The sequence below is a fragment of the Trichosurus vulpecula genome, chromosome 7 (assembly GCF_011100635.1).
Source record: "Trichosurus vulpecula isolate mTriVul1 chromosome 7, mTriVul1.pri, whole genome shotgun sequence".
Lineage (NCBI taxonomy): Eukaryota > Metazoa > Chordata > Mammalia > Diprotodontia > Phalangeridae > Trichosurus > Trichosurus vulpecula.
Genome location: NC_050579.1, coordinates 64,620,782 through 64,642,935, shown reverse-complemented (window position 1 = coordinate 64,642,935; position 22,154 = coordinate 64,620,782).

The following is a 22,154-nucleotide window of genomic DNA, read 5'->3' as shown; positions in this document are numbered from 1 at the left end:
TACAAGAATCAAGAGAAGCATGAAAAGGTAAACATGGAAGAGAATTCATAAGGGACTACTAAAGTTGAACACTTTTGTTTACATTCCTACATGGAAAGATGATGTGTGTAATTCATGAGACCATTCTCAGTATTAGGGTAATTGAAGGGAATATACATACACATATATATATATATGTGTATGTGTATATATATATATATATATATATATATATATATATATATATAAAGAGGGCACAGGTTGAGTTGAATATGAGGGGATGATATCTAAAAAAATAAAATAAATTTAAGGGGTGAGAGAGGAATATACTGAGAGAGGAAAAAGGGAGAGATAGAATGGGGTAAATCATGTCACATAAAAGTGGAAAGAAAAAGCAGTTGTGTGTGAAGGGAAGAGGGGGCAGGTGAGAGGGAATGAGTGAATCTCACTCTCATCAGATTCATCATGAGGAGGAAATAACATACACACTCAATAGGGTATCTTACTCCACAGCAAAGTAAGGGGAAAGGGATAAAAAGGGGGGATGATAGAAGGGAGGGCAGGTGGGGGAGGAGGTAATGAAAAGCAAACACTTTTGAAAAGGGACCGGGTCAAGGGAGAAAATTTAATAAAGAGGGACAGGTTAGGACAGAAGGAAATATAGTTAGGCTTTCACAACATGAAAATTGTGGAAGTGTTTTACATAATGATACATTTGTGACCTGTGTTGAATTGCTTACCTTCCTAGGGAGGGTGGGTGGGAAGGGAAGAGGGGATAGAATTTGGAACTCAAAGTTTAAAAGCAGATGCACAAAAAAGTTGTTTTTCATGCATCTGGGAAACAGGATATATACGGAATGGGTCATAGAAATCTATCCTGCCCTACAAGAAAGTCAGGGGAAAGTGGGATGGGGGCAGGGAGTGGATTGACAGAAGGGAGGGATGACTGGGGAACAGGGCAATCAGAATATATGCCATCTTGGAATGGGGGGGAGGGTAGAAATGGGGAGAAAATTTGTAACTCAAAATCTTGTGGAAACCAATGTTGAAAACTGAAATATTAAATAAAAATGATAAAATTAAAAAATTTAATCTCATTGGATGCGATGAAAAACAATTATTTAACATGCTGTAGGACAACACATAGGTGTATGTATTACATATGTTTGCTGTTGTTGAACTATTTTTCAGGTGTGACCACCTCTTATTTTTTTCTTAAAAACCGTATTTTATTTTATTTTAAACAAGAGTTTTATTTTTAATTTACAATACTCAGTTCCACATGATGGTGAGTTCCAGATTTTCTTCCTCCCCCTCTCCACTCCTCCCCCAGACAACCTTGTAGTGCTGAGAAGAGCCAAGTCTATCAAGGTAGTCATCACTGAATCAATATATCTGTGGCTGTGTAGAATGTTCTCCTAGTTCTGCTCCGCTCACTTGGCATTGTATCATGTAGGATTTTCCAGGTTATTATGAAGTCCATATCTTCCCCATTTCTTATAACACAATAGTATTCCATTACATTTATAAATGACAACTTGTTCAGCCATTCCCAATTGATGGGCATCCCCTTGATTTCCAAATTTTTGCTAATACAAAAGAGCCACTATAAGTATTTTTGTACATCTGGGTCCTTTTCCCACTTGTGTGATCTCTTTGTGATACAAACCCAGAAATGGTATTGCTGGGTCAAAGGGTACGAACATTTTTATAGCCCTTTGAGTATAGTTCCACATTGCTCTCCAGAATGGCTGGATCAGTTCACAACTCCACCAGCAATGTAACAGTGTTCCAATTTTCCCACATTCTCTCCAGCATTTATCATTTTCCTGTTTTGTCATTTCAGCCAATCTGACTGGAGAGATATGGTACCTAAGAGTTGTTTTGATTTGCATTTCTCTAATCAGTAGTGATTTAGAGCATTTTTTTTCATATGCCTATAGATATCTTTAATTTCTTCCTCTGAAAACTGACTATTCATATCCTTTGACCATTGCTCAATTGGGGAATGACTTTTATTCCTATAAATTTGGCTCAATTCCCTGTATATTTTAGACATAAGGCCTTTATCAGAGACATTAGTTGTAAAGATTTTCTCCCGATTTTCTACTTCCCTCCTAATCTCTTTTGCATTGGCTTTTTTATATAAAAACTTTTCAAATTAACATAATCAAAATTATACATTTTACATTTGGAAATGCTCTCTATCACTTGTTGTGTCATAAATCCTTTCCTTTCCCATAAATCTGGTAGGTAAACTATTCCTTACTCTCCCAAATTGCTTATAGTATCAGCCTTTATTCATAAGTCATGAACCCATTTTTACTTTATTTTGGTATATGGTGTAAGATATTGGTCTATGCCCAGTTTCTGCTCTACCATTTTCCAATTTTCCCAGCAGTTTGTTGAAATAATGAATTCTTAGCCCATAAGCTGAATTCTTTGGGTTTATCAAAGAATAGATTGCTATAGTCATTGACTACTGCATCTTGTGTACCTACCCTGTTCCACTGATTCACCACTCTGTTTCTTATACAGTATCAAGTATTTTTGATGACTGCTCCTTTATAGTACAGTTTAATATCTGCTATGGCTAGGCCACCTTCCTTAGCATTTCTTTTCATTAATTCCCCTAGATTTTCTAGATTTCTTGTTCTTCCAGACGACTGTTGTTATTATTTTATCCTGCTCTTTAAAATAATTTTTTGGTAGTTCAATTTGTATGGTGCTGAATAAATAAATTAATTTAGGTAAAATTGCCATTTTATTATATTAGCTTGGTCTAACCATGAGCAATTGATATTTTTCCATTTATTTAGATCTGACTTTATTGTGTGAAAAGTGTTTCATAATTATATTCATATAGACCCTAGGTTTGTCTTGGCAGACAGACTCTCAAATGTTTTATAGTATCTACAGCAACTTTAAATAGAATTTCTCTTTCTATCTCTTATTGTTAGGATTTGTTATTAATGTATAGGCATGCCAAGGATTTATGTGGGTTCATTTTATATCCTGCAACTTTGCTAAAGTTGTTTGTTATTTCAAGTAGTTTTTTACTTGATTCTCTACGATTCTCTAAGTAAATTGTCACATCATCAGCAAAAAGTGATAATTTAGTTTCTTGTTTGCCTGTTCTAATTCCTTCAAATTGTTTTTCTTCTCTAAATGCTAAAGCTAACATTTCTAGTACCAAATTGAATAATAGGGGTGATAATGGACATCTTTGCTTCACCACTGATCTTACTGAGAATGCATCTAGCTTATCCCTGTTACCTGTAATGCTTGCTGATGGTTTTAGGTAGATGCTATTTATAATTTTAAGGAAGACTCCATTTATTCCTGTGCTCTCTAGTGTTTTCAATAGCAATTGGTGTTGTATTTTGTCAAAAGATTTTTCTGCATCTATTGAGATAATTATATGGTTTATGCTAGGTTTGTTATTGACATGATCAATTATGCTGAAAGTTTTCCTAATATTGAGCTAGCCAATTCCTGAAATAACTCTTACCTGGTGGTAGTGTATTATTCTCCTGAAAAGTTGCTGCAATCTTTTTGCTAACATTTTATTTAAAATTTTTACATTAATATTCATTAAGGAAATTGCTTTTTAATTTTCTTTCTCTGTTTTGACTCTTCCTTCTTTGGGCATTAGTACCATATTTGCATCATAAAAAGAATTTGGTAGGACTCCTTCACTTATTTTTCCAAATAATCTATAAAGTATAGGAATTAATTGTTCTTTAAATGTTTGACAGAATTCACATGTAAAACCATCCGACCCTGGAGATTTTTTCCTAGGGAGTTCATTGATGGCTTGCTCAATTTCTTTTTCTGAAATGGGGTCATTTAGACAATTTACTTCCTCTTCTGTTGGCCTGGGCAATTTATATTTTTGTAAATATTCATCCATTTCCCTAAGGTTGTCAATTTTACAGGCATACAATTAGGAAAAATAATTCCCAATTATTTTTAAATTTCCTCTTCATTGGAGGTGAATTCACCCTTTTCATTTTTAATACTCGTAATTTGGTGTTCTTCTTTCTTTTTCTAATCAAATTGACAAAATATTTATGAATTTTACTTTTTTCATAAAACCAGCTCTTGGTTTTATGTATTAATTTAATAGTTTTCTTGATTTCAATTTTATTAATCTCTCCTTTGATTTTCAGAATTTCTAATTTGGTATTTAATTGGGGATTTATTTTTTTTCTTTTTCTATCTTTTTTCAGCTGCATGCCTAACAAACCTCAATGCCAGGACCCCAGACTTGGCTTTGCACAGCTAGGGGAAGTGACAGACACAAACACAGACAACAGCCAAGGCCACCCCTGTTGTAGAACAGTTCTGGGGAAGAGGAGACTCCCAGCAGTCAGACCACCCCTCCCCCACACCTCACAAAACCAGAGGCCATAGAACATAAGATCAGTGGCAGGCCCACAGATTCCAACAGAAGGAACTTGGGACAGAGTCCCCCGAGACTCAGAAACAGAGATCCACTTTAGAAGCCATCAGGAAAAACAGAAACATGAAAAAACCCGTTAAAAAGCCAAAGACTATTGATTCATATTGTGGAGACAGGGAAGAGCAAAATACCAATTCAGAAGAGGACAGCATTAACATTATACCCACAATGACAATAATGAGACAACATAGCAAAACTTATGGAATGCAGCAAAAGCAGTTCTTAGAGGATGTTTTATATCTCTAAATGCTTACATGAATAAAATAGAGAAAAGGTAGATGAATGAAATGGGCATGCAACTAAAAACAACTACAAAAGGAACAAATTGAAAATCTCCAATTAGATAACAATTTAGAAATACTGAAAATCAAAGGAGAGATTAATAAAATTGAAATCAAGAAAACTATTGCACTAATAAATAAAATGAAGAGCTGGTTTTATGAAAAAAACAATAAAATTGATAAACACTTGGTTAATTTGATTAAAAAAAAAGAAAGAAGAAAACCAGATAATCAGTAGCAAAAATGAAAAGGGGGAATTACCTCCAATGAAGAGGAAATTAAAACAATAATTAGGAATTGTTTTGCCCAATTGTATGCCCATAAGTTTGGTAATCACAGGGAAATTAGTGAAGAGTTACAAAAATACAAATTTCCCAGGTAAACAGAAGAAGAAGTAAATTAATTAAATGACCACATCTCAGAAAAAGAAATTGAGCAAGCCATCAACGAACTCCCTATGAAAAAATCTCCAGGGCCACATGGTTTTTACATGTGAATTCTATCAAACATTTAAAGAACAATTAATTCCTATACTTTATAGACTATTTGGGAAAATAGGCAAAGAAGGAGTCCTATGAATTCTTTTTATGATGCAAATATGGTATTAATACCTAAACCAGGAGGAGTCAAAACAGAGAAAGAAAATTAAAGACCAATTTCCCTAATGAATATTGATGCAAAAATTTTAATTAAAATATTAGCAAAAAGATTGCAGCAACTTATCAGGAGAATAATATACTATGACCAGGTAGGATTTATTCCAGGAATGCTAGGCTGGCTCAATATTAGGAAAACTTTCAGCATAATTGATCATATCAACAACAAACCTAGCATAAACCATATAATTATCTCAATAGATGCAGAAAAATCTTTTCACAAAATACAACACCCATTCCTATTAAAAACACTAGAAATCACAGGAATAAATGGAGTCTTTCTTAAAATTATAAATAGCATCTACCTAAAACCATCAGCAAGCATTACAGGTAATGGGAATAAGCTAGATGCATTCCCAATAAGATCAGGGGTGAAACAAGGATGTCCATTATCACATTTATTATTCAATTTGGTACTAGAAATGTTACCTTTAGCATTTAGAGAAGAAAAACAAATTGAAGGAATTAGAATAGCCAAAGAAGAAACTAAATTATCACTTTTTTGTAGATGCTATGATGATTTGCTTTGAGATTCCTAGAGATTCAAGTAAAAAACTACTTGTGTGGTGGAACAGGCAAACTCCAACACCAGTATCTTCCACGTCCTTTAGCATATCCAGCGGTCCCAGCACACTCCAGGTTCTAAAAATCACTATGTGCTTCAATGTAGCCAAAAGCAGACACATCCTCCAGTGACCTTCACATGCTTTAGCACAACCCAGGGCAAACAGGAATCCTCTAGCAGCCAGACTTCCGCATAAGCATGCTTCAGTATAGCCCAGGGGAAACAGACACTCTCCATTGGCCAGACCTCCTCATGCTTCAGTGTAGTTCTGGGAAAATGCAGAAACATCCCACCTGGCCTCAGCACACACAGGACACCACCAATAGAACTACAGATCAGCACCAGGTAAACTGCCAAATCCATAAAGCCTTGAGAAGCACCAGTCACCCCCTAACATACCCCCTCAATGCAGTACCAGACATGAGGGTCCCCATGGGTCTCAGAACAACATCAATGCAACACCAGGTAAATACTCCAGGCCTGCAGCCACTGGCACAAAAAGCCTGAGACAGTGTCCCTGCCACCCCAGGAGCAGAGATGAAATTTAAGAGAAAGGAAAAAGACCAAGAAAAGGTGAACAAAAATAAAAAAAAAAGAATCTGATCATAGAAAGTTGATATGGGAAGACCAAGAAGCAAACTCAGAATAGCACAACAGTATCTAAACACCTATGGGCAAAACCCCCCCAAAAATGGGAAGTGGTCTCAAGCCCAAAACAAATTCATATAAAAACTTAAAAAGGAGTTTAAAAATCATGTAAGAGAGGTAGAAGAAAAATAGGGAAAAGAAATGAGAGTGATGAAAGAGAATTTTGAAAAAAAGAGTCAACAGCTTAGAAAACTGCTTAAAAAGTAGAATTAGCCAAATGGAAAATGAGATACAAAAATCCACTGAAGAAAACAACTCCTTAAAGAGTAGAATTGGCCAAATGGAAAAGAAAGTACAAAACTAATTGAGTGTAACAACAATGGTACTTGAAACTACAGTGGCTTTTCAAGGCCAAGAACACCAGCATACAGTAGGGCTGCTAGCACAGATTATTTGATCTGTTTATCCAAGGAAAGCAACTTTAAGAAGTTTACAATCTCACTTTAATTAAACACACATATATCATTAACTTAATTCAGGGGAAAACATTAGCACACTGAACTTCACAGAAAACACAAACAGAAATTACAAACAGAAATTACATAAACACAGCAAATAACACAATTCAGCAGACAGAGCTTTTGTCTGTCCATAGCAATACAGACATAGTTATCAGAAAGAAAAGCTCCAAATCTGGGTTTTCAAAGCAGGGGGAGGGGGAGACTGTTCCTTAAAAGCTACACATAGTTTCATCTGGCCAAATCACATGAACTCTCTTCCAATGAGTGATCCCCCAAGTAAAACCTCTCCTTCCACAGTTCTGAGAGATCTACCTTAAAGTTACCTTCATAGTATACATATTCTTTTCTAGGGCTTCACACCTCTCAAGGGATTCACACCTTTTGTGACATAATTAGCAGAATGTTGTGGGCCTTCCTACAAACAAAGTCAAGACTCAATCAAAGGCTGGACTGCCTTAGTGCTGAGAAGCACTCCAAAACAAAAGACAACAAAAAAAATCACACTTTGCTTGCCATTACATCGAGTAAAACGACACTTTGAAAGTTAGAATTGGGTAAATGGAAGCTAATGTCTCTATGAGACATCAAGAAACAATGGAATAAAATGTAAAAAACCACATGGGAAAAGCAACTGATCTGGAAAAACAGATCCAGGTTTGACAATACGAGAATCATTGGACTACTTGAAAGATGAAATCCAAAGGATCTTTCAAAAAATTTTCTAGGAATGCTGTCTTGATGTCCTGGAACCATTTGGCAAAATTAGCATTGAAAGAATCAACAAATCACACCAGGAAAGAGATTCCCAAAAGAAAAACTCAAAGGAACATGGTAGCCAAATTTGAGAACTGTCAGATCAAGGAAAAATCACTACAAGTAGCCAGAAAGAAACAATTCAAATATCAGGGAGTAACAATCAGGATTACACAGGACTTGGCAGTTGCAATATTAAATCATCAGATGTCATGTAACATGATATTCCAGAAGGCAAAGGAGCTAGGACTACAACCAAAAACTACTTACCCAGTAAAATTAAGCATAATACATCAAGGGAATACAAGCTCATTCAATGAAATGGAAGGATTTCAAGCTTCCATGAGGAGAAAACCAGAACTAAATCAAAAATTTGATCTTTCATATCAAGGCCCAAGAGAAGCATAAACAGGTAAACAGAGAAAAGAAAACATAAGGGATTCAATAGAAATAAACTATTTATATGCCTACATGGGAAGATGACACTTGTAATTCTTAAAATTGTAACACCAATGGTATACTAATAGAAGGAGTATATATAGACAGAGGGTATGGGATTAAGGTGAATTAGAAGGAATGACATTAAAAATTCTAAGGGATGATCAAAAGGAATACGAGTGTGGAAGGAAGGGAGAGGTAGAATGAGGTAAATTATTTCCCATGAAGAGACACAAAAGACCTGTTACAGCGGAGGGGAAGATAGGAAGGTGGGTGATGAGCATCCCTTGAATCTTTCTGTCACCAGCATTGGCTGAAAAAAGGGAATCATATACACAAGTGCATAATACCAACTATACCATAATTAATAAATGGTCAAATGAAATAAACAGGCACTTTTCAGATGAAGAAATCAAAGCTAACTACAGGCATATGAAGAGGTGCTCTAAATCACATTTTTTTCTTCTAATAACTGCTTTTTAAGTATCTATCTATCTATCCATTTATTTATTTATTGTTAGCTTACAACATTCAGTTCCACAAGCTTTTGAGTTCAAAATTTTTTTTCTCCTTCCTCCCTTCTCCCCTACCCAAAATGGCATACAATCTGATATAGGCTCCACATATATATTCACGTTAAACATATTTTCACATTAATCATGTTACAAAGAAGAATCATAACCAATGGAATGAACCACAGCAAAGAAGAAACAAAATGAAGAGAGATAGAGACAGAGACAGAGGGAAACAGAGACAGACAGACATAAAGAGAGAGAGAGAGAGAGAGAGAGAGAGAGAGAGAGAGAGAGAGAGAGAGCAAATAGTATGCTTTGCTCTGCATTCAGATGCCATAATTCTGTTTCTGGATGGCACTTTCCATCATGAGACTTTTGGAGTTGTCTTAGAACCTTGCATTGCTGAGAAGAGCCAAGTACATCAAAGTTAGTTATCACACAATTTGGCCGTAATTGTGTACAATGTTCTATTGATTCTGCTCCCTTCACTCAGCATCAGTTCATATAATTCCAGGTTTTTCTGAAGTCCATCTGCTCGTCATTTCTTAGAGTACAATAGTATTCCATTACATTCATATACCACAACTTGTTCAGCCATTCCCCAATTGATGGGCATCCCCTCAATTTCCAGTTCTTTGCCTCCACAAAGATGCTATAAATATTTTTGTACGTGTGGGTTCTTTTCCTATTTGTATGATCTCTTTCAGATATGGCCCTAGAAGTGGTATTGCAGGGTAAAAGAGTATGCAAATTTTTATAGCCCTTTAGGCATAGTTGCAAATTGCTCTCTAAAATGGCTGTATCAGTTCACAACTTCACCAATAATCCATTAGTTTTCCAATTTTCCCGCATCTTCTCCAGCATTTATAATTTTTCTGTTTTGTCATGTTAGCCAATTTGATAGATGTGATGTAGTACCTAAGAGTTGATTAGATTTGCATATCTCTAATCAATAGTGATTTAGAGCAATTTTTCATTTGACTATAAATATCTTTATTTCTTCCTCTGAAAACTGCCTATTTATATCCTTTAACCATTTATCACTTGTGGAATGTCTTGTATTCTTATAAATTCAAATCATTTCTCTGTATATTTTATAAATGAAGCCTTTATCAGAGACACTGGTTTTAACAATTCTTTCCCAGTTTTCTCCTTCTCTCCTAATCTTGGTAGCATTGGTTTTGTTAGTACAAAAACTTTTCAATGTAATATAATCAATATTACCCATTTTGCATTAGATAATGTTCTCTATCACTTGTATGGTCACAAATTCTTCCATTCTCCTTTAATCTGATGGCTAAACTATTCCTTGCTCTCCCAGATTGTTTTATACACACACACACACACACACACACACACACACATAAAACACTTTATTTTGGTATTCAGTGTAAGATGTTGGTCTATGCCCAGTTTCTGCCATATTATTTTACAGTTTTCTCATCAACAGTTTTTGTCAAATAATGAGTTCTTATGTCATAAGTTGGGGTCTTTGGGTTTATCAAATGGTTGATTGCTATAGACTTTGACTACTGGGTCTTGTGTACCACTGATATACGGCATTATTCCTTAGCCAGTACCAACTAATTTTGATGATTGCTGCTTTATAATGCAATTTCAGATCTGGTATGGCAAGGCCACCTTCCCTAGAATTTATTTTCATTAATTCCCTTAATATTCTGAAGCTTTTGTTCTTCCAGATAAATTTTGTTATTCTTTCCTAGCTCTATAAAATAATTTTTGGTAACTTGATTGGTATGGCACTGTATAAGTACATTAATTTAGGTGGAATTGCTATTTTTATTATGGTAGCTTGGCCTATCCACAAGCAACAGATGTTTTTCCACTTATTGAGATCTGACTTTATTTGTGAGAAAAATGTTTTGTAATTGTGTTCATATAGTTCCTGGGTTTGTTTTGGCAGATAGACTCCCAAATATTTTCTAATATCGAGAGTAACTTTAAATAGAATTTCTCTTTCTGTTTTTGCTATTGGACTTTGTTAGTCATACATAGAAATGCTGGGGATTTATGTGAGTTTATTTTATATCCTGCAACTTTACTACAGTTATTAATTGTTTCAATTAGGTTTTTATTTGATTCTCTAGGATTCTCTAATAATATCATCATATCATCCACAAAGAGTGATAGCTTTGTTTCTTTTCTGTCTATTCTAATTCCTTCAATTTCTTTTTTCTTCTTTTATTGCCAAAACTAAAGTTCCTAGTAGCATATTGAATAACAGTGGTGATAATAGACATCTTTGTTTCACCCCCAATCTTATTGGAAATGATTCTAGCTTAATCTCATCACATATAATGCTTGCTGATGGTTTTTGTTAGATTCTACTTATCATTTTTAAGGAGGGCTCCATTTATTCCTAAGCTCTTTAGTGTTTTCAATAGGAATAGATGTTGTATCTTGTCAAAAGCTTTTTCTGCATATATTTAGATAATCGTAGGATTTCTGTTAGTTTTGTTGTTGATATGATCAATTATGCTGATAATTTGCCTAGTCCTGAACCAGCCCTGCATTCCTAGAATAAATCCTACCTTGTCATAGTATATTAATCTCACAATAAGTTGCTGTAATCTTTTTGCTAATATTTTATTTAAAATTTTTGCCTCAATATTCATTATGGAAATTGTTCTATAATTTTTTCTCTCTTTGACTCTTCCCAGTTTATGTATAAGTACCATATTTGTATAATAAAGAGAATTTGGTAAGACTCCTTTTTGACTATTTTTGCAAATAGTCTATATGGTATTAAATTAATTGCTCTTCAAATCTTTGACAAAATTCAGTTGTAAATGCATATGGCCCTGGAGAGTTTTTTCCTGGGGAGTTGATTGATGTTTTATTCGATTTCTTTTTCTGAGATGGAGTTATTTAAATATTTTACTTTCCCTTCTGTTAATCTGAGCAATTTATATTTTTGTAAATATTCATCCATTTCTCTAAGATTCTCAAATTTATGGGCACACAATTGGGCAAAATAGTTCCTAATTATTGTTTTAATTTCCTCTTCACTGGAGGTGAATTCAGCCTTTTCACTTTTGATACTGATAATTTGATTTTCTTCTATCTATTTTTAGTCAAATTAACCAAAGATTTGACTATTTTGTTGGTTTTTTTCATAAAATCAGCTCTTAGTTTTATTTACTAGCTCAATAGTTTTCTTAATTTAAATTTATTTATTTAACATATTTAGTTTTCAGCATTGATTTTCACAACAGGTTGAATTACAAATTTTCTCCCCATTTCTACCCTCCCCCCCACTCCAAGATGGCATATATTCTGGTTGCCCTGTTCCCCAGTCAGCCCTCCCCTCTATCACCCCCCTCCCCTATCATCCCCTTTTCCCTTCCTTTCTTGTAGGGCAAGATAAATTTCTACGCCCCATTGCCTGTGTATCTTATTTTTTTGTTGCATGCAAAAACTTTTTTTTTGTTTTTGTTTTTGAACGTCTGTTTTTAAAACTTTGAGTTCCAAATTCTCTCCCCTCTTCCCTTCCCACCCACCCTCCCTAAGAAGTCGAGCAATTCAACCTAGGCCACATGTGTATCATTATGTATAACCCTTCCACAATACTCATGTTGTGAAAGACTAACTACATTTTGCTCCTTCCCAACCCATCCCGCTTTATTGAATTATCTCCCTTGACCCTGTCCCCTTTCCAAAGTGTTTGTTTTGATTACCTCCACCCCCATCTGTCCTCCCCTCTATCATCCTCCCCTCTTTTATATTTTTTTTAATCTTCCTCCCTCTTCTTTCCTGTGGGGCAAGATACCCAACTGAGTATGTATGGTATTCCCTCCTCAGGCCAAATCTGATGAGAGCAAGGTTCACTCATTCCCCCCTCACCTGCCTTCTCCCCTCCTCCCACAGAACTGCTTCCTCTTGCCACCTTTATGCGAGATAATCTACCCCATTCTATCTCTCCCTATCTCCCTCTCTCAGTATGTTGCTCTCTCATCCCTTAATTTCTTTTTATTTCTTTTAGATATCTTCCCTACATCTTCAACTCACCCTGTGTCTTCTCTCTCTCTATTACATACATATATATATATATATATATATATATATATATATATATATATATATATATATATACACACACACATACATACACATACATACATATACACATAGATGTATACATACATACACATTCACTTATATATATATATATGCATATTCCCTTCAGCTACCCTAATACTGAGGTCTCATGAATCATACATGTCATCTTTCCATGTAGGAATGTAAACAAAACAGTTCAACTTTAGTAAGTCCCTTGCAATTTCCGTTTCTTGATTACCTTTTCATGCTTCTCTTGATTCTTGTGTTTGAAAGTCAAATTTTCTATTCAGTTCTGGTCTTTTCACTGAGAAAGCTTGAAAGTCCTCTATTTTATTGAAAATCCATATTTTGCCTTGGAACATGATACTCAGTTTTGCGGGTAAGTGATTCTAGGTTTTAATCCTAGCTCCATTGACCTCCGGAATATCGCATTCCAAGCCCTTCGATATCTTAATGTAGAAGCTGCCAGATCTTGGGTTATTCTGACTGGGTTTCCAAAATACTCAAATTGTTTCTTCGTGGCAGCTTGCAGTATTTTCTCCTTGATCTGGGAGCTCTGGAATTTGGCGACAATATTCCTGGGAGGTTTCTTTTTGGGATCTATTTGAGGAGGTGATCGATGGATTCTTTCAATTTCTATTTTGCCCTGTGGCTCTAGAATATCAGGGCAGTTCTCCTTGATAATTTCTTGAAAGATGGTATCTAGGCTCTTTTTTTGATCATGGCTTTCATGTAGTCCAATCATTTTTAAATTCTCTCTCCTGGATCTATTTTCTAGGTCAGTGGTTTTTCCAATAAGATATTTCACAGTGTCTTCCATTTTTTCATTCCTTTGGTTCTGTTTTATAATATCCTGATTTCTCATAAAGTCACTAGTTTCCACTTTCTCCAATCTAACTTTTAAAGTAGTATTTTCCTCAGTGGTCTTTTGAACCTCCTTTTCCATTTGGCTAATTCTGCCTTTCAAGGCATTCTTCTCCTCGTTGGCTTTTTGGAGCTCTTTTGCCATTTGAGTTAATCTATTTTTTAAGGCGTTGTTTTCTTCAGTGTATTTTTCAGTATTTTTTTGGGTCTCCTTTAGCAAGTCATTGACTTGTTTTTCATGGTTTTCTCGCATTCTTCTCATTGCTCTTCCCAATTTTTCCTTTACTTCTCTAACTTGCTTTTCCAAGTCCTTTTTGAGCTCTTCCATGCCCTGGGACCAGTTCATGTTTTTCTTGGAGGCTTTTGGTGTAGGCTCTTGCACTTTGTTGTCTTCTTTAGGCTGTTTGTTTTTGTCTTATTTGTCAGCAAAGAAAGAATCCAAAGTCTGAGACTGAATCTGGTTGTGCTTTCGCTGCCTGGCCATATTTCCAACCCACTAACTTGACGCTTGAGTTTTTCAGTGGGGTATGACTGCTTGTAGACTAAGGAGTTCTATGTTCCACGTTTGGGGGAGAGGTGCCAGCTCTGCCACACCAGGACTACTCCTTCCCCAAAACCCCCAGGCTGGGCTGGGCTTAAATCTTCAGCAGGCTTTGCACTCCTGCTCTGATCCGCCACTTAATACCTCCCACCATGTGGGCCTGGGGCCAGAAGCAGCAGCAGCTGTAGCTGCCCCACCTCCGCTGCCCCCGGGGCTGGAAGCCAAACTGTGAACTCCTTCCACTCTCGCAGCTTTTCCCACTAACCTTCTCCACAGTCTTTGGTGTTTGTGGGTTGAGGAGTCTGGTAACTGCCTCAGCTCACTGATTCAGGGCGCAAGGGGCCCCATCCGCCCGACTCCAAGTTTGGTTGTTCCACGCCGCTCAGGCTGGGCTATGCTCCACTCCGTTCCCAGCTCCCAGCTCCCAGCTCCCAGCTCCGTGTGGGATAGACCTCACCCAGAGACCATCCAGGCTGTCCTGGGCTGGAGCCCTGCTTCCCTCTGCTGTTCTGTGGGTTCTGCCGTTCTAGAATTGGTTCAGAGCCATTTTTATAGGATTTTGGAGGGACTCAGTATGGAGCTCAGACTAGTCCCTGCTTACCAGCCACCATCTTGGCTCCGCCCCCCTCAATAGTTTTCTTAATTTCAATTTTATTAGTTTCTCCTTTGGTTTTCAGTATTTCTTATTTGGTATTTAATTAGGCATTTTTTAATTTGTCTTTTTCCAGCTTTTTTTTTTAGTTGCATTCCCAATTTATTGATCTCTTTCTGAATAGTATTCATGTAACCATTCAGAGGTATAAAACTTGCTCTTAGAATTTCTTTTGCTGCATCCTATAAGTTTTTATATGTTGTCTCATTATTGTTATTCTCTTGAGTGAAGTTCTTGATTGTTTTGATCATTTGTTCTTTGACCCAGTCATTCTTTAGGATTTGATTATTTACAATTACTTTCCAATTAATTTTCAATCTATCTTTCTATGGTCCTTTAATAAAATTAATTTTATTGCATCATGATCTGGAAAGGATGCAGTGACTTTTATGCCTTTCTGCACTGGATTGTGAGATTTTTATGCACTAGTACATGATCAGTTTTTGTGTAGGTGCCATGTACCGCTGTGAAAAAGGTATATTCCTTTCTATCTCCATTCAATTTTCTCCATAGATCTACCATATCTAACTTATCTAAAATTATATTCTCTTCCTTAGCTTCTTTCTCGTTTATTTTGAGGTTAGATTTATCAGAGAGGGAGAATTTGAGGTCTGCCACTGGTATAATTTTGCTATCTATTTCTTCCTGTAACTCCCTTAATTTCTTGAACAATTTGGATGCTATACCACTTGGTGAATATATGTTTAGTAATGATATTATTTCATTGTCTATTTTGCCTTTTAGCAGGATATAGTTTCCTTCTTTATCTCTTTTAGTTAGATGTGCTTTCACTTTTGCTTTGTCTGAGATCAGGATTGCTACTCCTGCTTTATTTTTGTTTACTTCACCTGAAGGATAATATATTCTGCTCCAGCCTTTTACCTTTATCCTGTGTGTATCCCTCTGTTTCAAATGTGTTTCTTGTAAACAACATATTATAGGATTGATTTTTAGTCCATTCTGCTATCTGATTCCATTTTATGGGAGAGTTAATCCCATTCACATTCAGTTATGATTACTATTTGTGTCTTTCTCTCCATTCTATCTACCAGTACATTTATGCTTTTATTTCTCCTTTCTCCCTTTCCCTCTTCTTTACAGTTTTGCTTTTGACTGCTGCCTCCCTCAATCTACCTTCCCTTCTATCAGGCCTCCCCTCCATTTACTTTCTCTCTTCCATTACTACTTCTTCCCTCTCTTCTATCCCTCTCTCCCTTTTCTTTCCCCTTTCCCCTCCAACTGCCTATAGGGAAAGTTAGATTTCTGTACCTAATTGAGTATGTTATTCCCTCCTTGAGCCAAATCTGATTAGAGTTAAGTCCAAACAATGCTCATCACCATCCCTTCTTTCACTCTACTGTTGCATGTCTTTTTTGCCTCTTCATGTGATGTAATTTACCCTTTCCTGCCTCATCCTTTTCTTTTCTTCCATTATAATCTTTTTCAGTTCTTAATTAGGTTTTTTAATCATTACATCAAAATCAACTTAAACTGACACCCTCTGTTTATGTAATTCCCTTCTATATGAGGTAATAAATGTACATTTCTCAAGATTTGTATCATCTTCCAATGTAGGCATATAAACAGTTTGTCCTCATTGAATAACATCTCCACCCCCCCACCTTTTCTGAATATCTTTTTATGCCTATCTTGAATTTTGTATTTGAAAATAAAATTTTCCATTGAGCCCTGGCCTTTTCATCAGGAAAGTCTGAAAGTCCCCTATTTCATTGAATGCCCATCTCCTACCCTGAAAGATTATGCTCAATTTTGCTGGGTAGTTGTTCCTTGGTTGGAATCCAAGCTCCTTTGCCTTATGGAATATCGTATTCCATGTCTTCTGATCTTTTAATGTAGAAGCTGCAAGGCCCAGCATAATCCTGACTGTGGATCAATGATATTTGAATTGTTTGTTACTGACTGCTTGCAATATTTTCTCCTTGACTTGATAATTCTGGAATTTGTCTACAGCATTTGAAATTTGGGATCTCTTTCAGGAGGTGATCAGTGGGTTCTCTCAATGACCATGTTACCCTCTGGTTTCTAGGAACTCTGGGTACTTTTCCTTGATGATTTCTTGAAATATGCTGTCCAGGCTCTTTTTTTTCATAATGGTACTCAGGTAGATGAATAATTCGTAAATTATCCCTTCTGGATCTATTTTCCCTGTCAGTTGTTTTTTCCAATGAGGTATTCTATATTTTATTCTTTTTTTCATTCTTTCAATTTTATTTGACTGATTCTTGATGTCTCATAGAGTCATTAGCTTCCAGTTGCCCAATTCTAATTTTTAATGAATTGTTTTCTTCAGTTAGCTTTGTAGCTCCTTTTCCATTTGGCTAATTGTACATCTAAGTTCTTTTCTTCATTGTACTTTGTTTCATATTGTCAATTATATATTTTTTTTATTTTTCCTTCTACCTCTCTTATCTGACTTTTAAAATCCTTCTTCAGCTCTTCCAAGAAGGCTCTTTGGGCTTGAGACCAGTTCCTATTCCCTTTTGAAGTTCAGATGTGGGTATATTGACCATGCTGACATCTCCTGAATTTGTGTTTTCATCTTCCCTGTTACTAAGATATTTCTCTATGGTTGTTGATTACTTTTGTCCTCCTTGCTCATGTTGTTTGCCTTTTTTCTGGCTTTTAAATTTGATTTCTGCTTCTGGGGCTCAGGGGGCACTCTCCCAGACATCTTGTTGTGGGTGCTAGGGGCCTGGTTACTGGTTTTCTGTGCTAGGGCCTCAGGTGCTGGCAGTTGGATGTTGTAATTGTCTGGTAGTTTACCTGGTGCTGAGATGGAGGTGGTGTGTGCCTGGTGTTGGTCCTTACCTGCTTCTCCACTCTGGGACTCAGGATCTCCTGCTAGTCTGCTGAGGTGGTGCTTGCTGCTGACTTGCTGGGGTTCCTCCTGTCCTGTACTGGTACCCTTAAGCCACAACAAGAGAGACCTTTCCCCTTAATCCCCTAGCCTCCCAATCTATAAGACTGTCATATCCTGTTTTCTGCTGGCTCCACTATTCCAGGATTGTTCCTGGGGCAATATTCCCTTTGTTTTTCAAGGTCAGCAAGGGAGGGTGAGGGCAACTTACTGCTTATTCCACCATCTTGTCTTCCAGAATTTTAAATGGGTGACTTTCAAACATTCAGTCTGTGAGCTGATTTCCCCAGAAGTAGCTGCTGCCACTACCACAGGCCCTGTGCAGGATTGCCCTTCTTTCTCACACAGTTCTGACAGACCCCCTTCCTGAGCAGCAAGATCTGGGAATCACCACTACTGCTAGTAATTCAATCTGCTGGGGCCAGCTTCAGCTTTGCTACAGTTGAGTCTGCACCGGTGCAGCCTATGTTCTAGACTGTGCTACTCTCCTAGCCTGGTGCAACAGATCCTTCCTGTCAAACTTCCAGTTTGTCTTGTGCTGGAAATCTGCCACACTCTGTCACTTTGTGGATTTGGCTTCTCTAGGATTTGTTCAGATTCACTTTTTAGAGGTATTTGAAGGAGTTTGTGGGAGATCTCAGGTGAGTCTCTGCTTTAACTCCACCATCTTGGTTCCTCTAAATCACTTTTGATTAAAGAAATGTAAATTAAAATAACTCTGAGATATCATTTCACACCTGTAAAATTGGCTAATGTGACAAAAAAGGAAAATGATAAGTGTTAGAGAGGATGTGGAAAAATTGGTACATATGCATTGTTGATAGAATTGCGAACTGATCCACCCATTCTGGAGAGCAACTTGGAGCTATGCCCAATGGGCAATCAAACTGTGCAAGCCCTGTGATCCAGCAATACCACTACTAGGTTTTATTGTATCCCAAATATATCATAAAAAAACCAGAAATTGACCTAAATGTACAAATATACATACAACAGCCCTTTTTGTGGTAGCAAAGAACTGGAAATTGAGGGGATGGCCATCAATTGGGGAATAGATGAGCAATTTGTGGTATATGAATATAATGGAATATTACTGTTCAATAAGAAATGATGAAAATAGATTTCAGAAAAAAACTTCAAAAGACTTGTATGAACTGATGCAAAATGAAATAAGCAGAACCAGAAAAAACATTGTACATAATGTCAGCAACATTGTGTGATGATCAACAATGAATAACTCAGCTCTTCTCAACAACACAATGATCCAAGATGAGTACAAAGGACTCACAAAGGAAAATGTTATCCATATCTAGATGAAGAAATGACAGATTCTGAATGTAAATTGAAGCTTATTTTTTTAATTTATTCATTCTTGTGTTTTTCCCTTTTGATCTGTTTCTTCTTTCACAACTGTGACTAATATGGAAATATTTGTTTCCATGATAGTACTTATATAAACTACATAAAACTGACCATTTTCAGAACAGGAGAGGGAAGGGAAGGAGGGAGAAAAAATTGGCATTCAAAATCTTGTAAAAAAGAATGCTAAAAATTTTCTTAATATTTAACTAGGCAAAAAAAAATCAAATACTATTCAACTTAGAAAAAAAGAGTTAGTAGGCACTGCAGGAATCCTCAATCCACTTTCCAGCTCAAGAGATAGACCTAGAGCAATTTGTCCAATGTCACGGAGCTAATTGATGGCACAGCTGAATCTTTTACACAGGTTTTCTCATTCTGATCAGCATACTACATTTCCTTGTAGTGATTTTCTCTAATTTTCTAATGATCATATATCACTCCATGCTGCAACAAATATGCTTTCACTCGTACAGAGAGCAGAACAGAGACTGTAATTCTAGGTAACTTCATTTATTATGTGACATACATTTACCTACACCTTTCATCTGTTTAATATTAAGAAAGGACATAGATATTTCAAAATATCACTTTGCTTTGTAGGGTGGAACATGTGAACCTCTGCAACTGTCATCCAAATATGGAAACATCTGACATAAATTGGAGAAGAAGTAGCTTAAGAGAGATGTCAGAAAAGACAAAGTGTGGCTTTTCAATCTAACTAAAGGTGACTAAAGCCATTTGAATGATTTATTGAGAAAGGTGACAGTGGGCAGTGGTAGTTAAAAGAAAGGAAAATGACTTTAGGCAAAAAAAAGAAATATTGTCAAGAGAATCAAATGTTTTATTATTATTATTCAAACATAGAAGGGAAAAGGGAAAATTTCTTTACCTAAAATAGGAACATTTACAAAGTGAAAAATGTGTAATTAAATCGTGAATAAAGTACTTTACCATATGAATTACATTTTCCCATTTGAGGGCTTAGTAACTGATCTTGCTTTTGTTGACCTATTTTTGTAAAAATATGGATCTTCTACATTATATTATACTTCTCCCTGGTTAAGTATGCTTTTTATTGGCTCTACTAAAATTACTTTCTGAGCATTAAATAATGATATTGTGAACTTAAATTGTCCCATGGTTAAATAGGCAAATAAGAATGTGATGTGTAAAGGAAATATGACTTACTTAACAAAACTTAAAAATTAAATACAAATTATTTTAAATATAAATATGAAATAATGTAGACATGTAAAATTAATAATTTGTTGTAGTTGTTTTTCAGTCATGCCTGACTCTTCATGACCTCTTTGTGTTTTTCTTGGCAAAGATAGTGAAATTGTTTGCAATTTCCTTCTGCAGATCATTTTACAGATGAGGAAACTGAGACAAACGGGATTCAGAAACTTGGCCATGGTCACACAGCAAGTAAGTGTCAAAATATCACTTTGCTTTGTAGGGTGGAGCAGATTTGAACTCAGGAAGAAAATTCTTCTGACTCCAGGTCCTGCATTCTATCTGCTGAGCCACCTAGATGCCCATAATTAATAATATTTCATAAATATTTCAGAAAATAATTTTAGTAGATATTGCCATACCAAATCTCCCTAACCTCTAAACAATGTGGAAACGAAACTTTCAAAAGGCATAGAAGAAGAAATTAAAATCTCATGGAAACAGGATGAAGTATATTTCTTTCCCATCATCCTATCTGCTACTGCTTCCATGAATTTGCTATAAGTGCACATGGCTGTTACCCATTGCAGGAATGCTCTTTTTTCACCTCTAAATACTGGATTCCCTGAATTCCTTAAAGTCCCAGCCAAGTCTCACCTTCTGCCAGAAGCCTTTCAAAATTCCTCTTATTTAGTGCCTTTTTCTGTTAATTAATTCTTGTTTTCCTATATATCATTTATTTGTACATACTTGATTTGTCACCCATTGGATTGTGAACTCCTTGAGGGCAGGTACATTTAACAAAATGAAAAACTTGCAATTACTTGAGCCAAGTTTCTGGCACATAGTAGGCACTTAATAAATGCTTATTGACTCATTGATTGACTGAACCTACAGAACTTAAGCTTATTTTCCATTATTTTTGTTAAATTACAAAAGGCATTCATTTTAATTAACTGCTGGACACAGTGGAGAAAACATCAGACAAACTGTGTACTGATGCTTGTGTACTGCTTTCAGCAAAGATCAGCAGTGAATTCAGGAAAGGAATTAAAGTAGTTTATTAATAAGAGAGAGGAAAGATTCTGATTCAATCAGGAACTTACAATAATATTCATGGAAAAGCAAATGAAACAATTCTTCATAGAACAGAATACTTCCAATAATATCAAAATGTCATGAAGACTTAATAAATTTAAAGTTTTTAATGTATATTAAAGGGAAAAATGGAGACTGAAGCCTTGGAAACTTAAATTCAGAAGTCAAATTACACCAAAGGAATGCTGACAGAAACCTCAGACTCCTCCGGGCAAGGCAGATCAAGCATAACATTAAAAAGGAAAATGATATGACTGTATATGTCAGAGACACAATGAAATCAAAGGTTAATGGGAAGAATGTGTTTACTACATTGATCATATCACTGGTATCAATGTACAGTGTTGTAACTGAAATGTACAACTGCCGACTTAGAAAATATCATAACCAAAAAAATACCCTACATGATATAAAAAGGAGGGAGGGAGGGAGGAAAGTAGGGAGAGAGACAGAGAGAGAGAGACAGAGAGATGGAGACAGAGACAGAGAGACAGAGAGAGACACAGAAACACAGAGACACAGAGACAGAGAGAAAGAGAGACAGAGTCAGAGAGAGAGACAGAGACAGAAAGACAGAGAGACAGACACAGAGAGAGAGAGAGACAGAGACAGAGAGATGGAGACAGAGAGATAGAGACACAGAAACACAGAGACACAGAGATAGAGAGAGGCAGAGACAGAGAGACAGAGACAGAGCGACAGACACACACACACACACACACACACACACACACACACACAC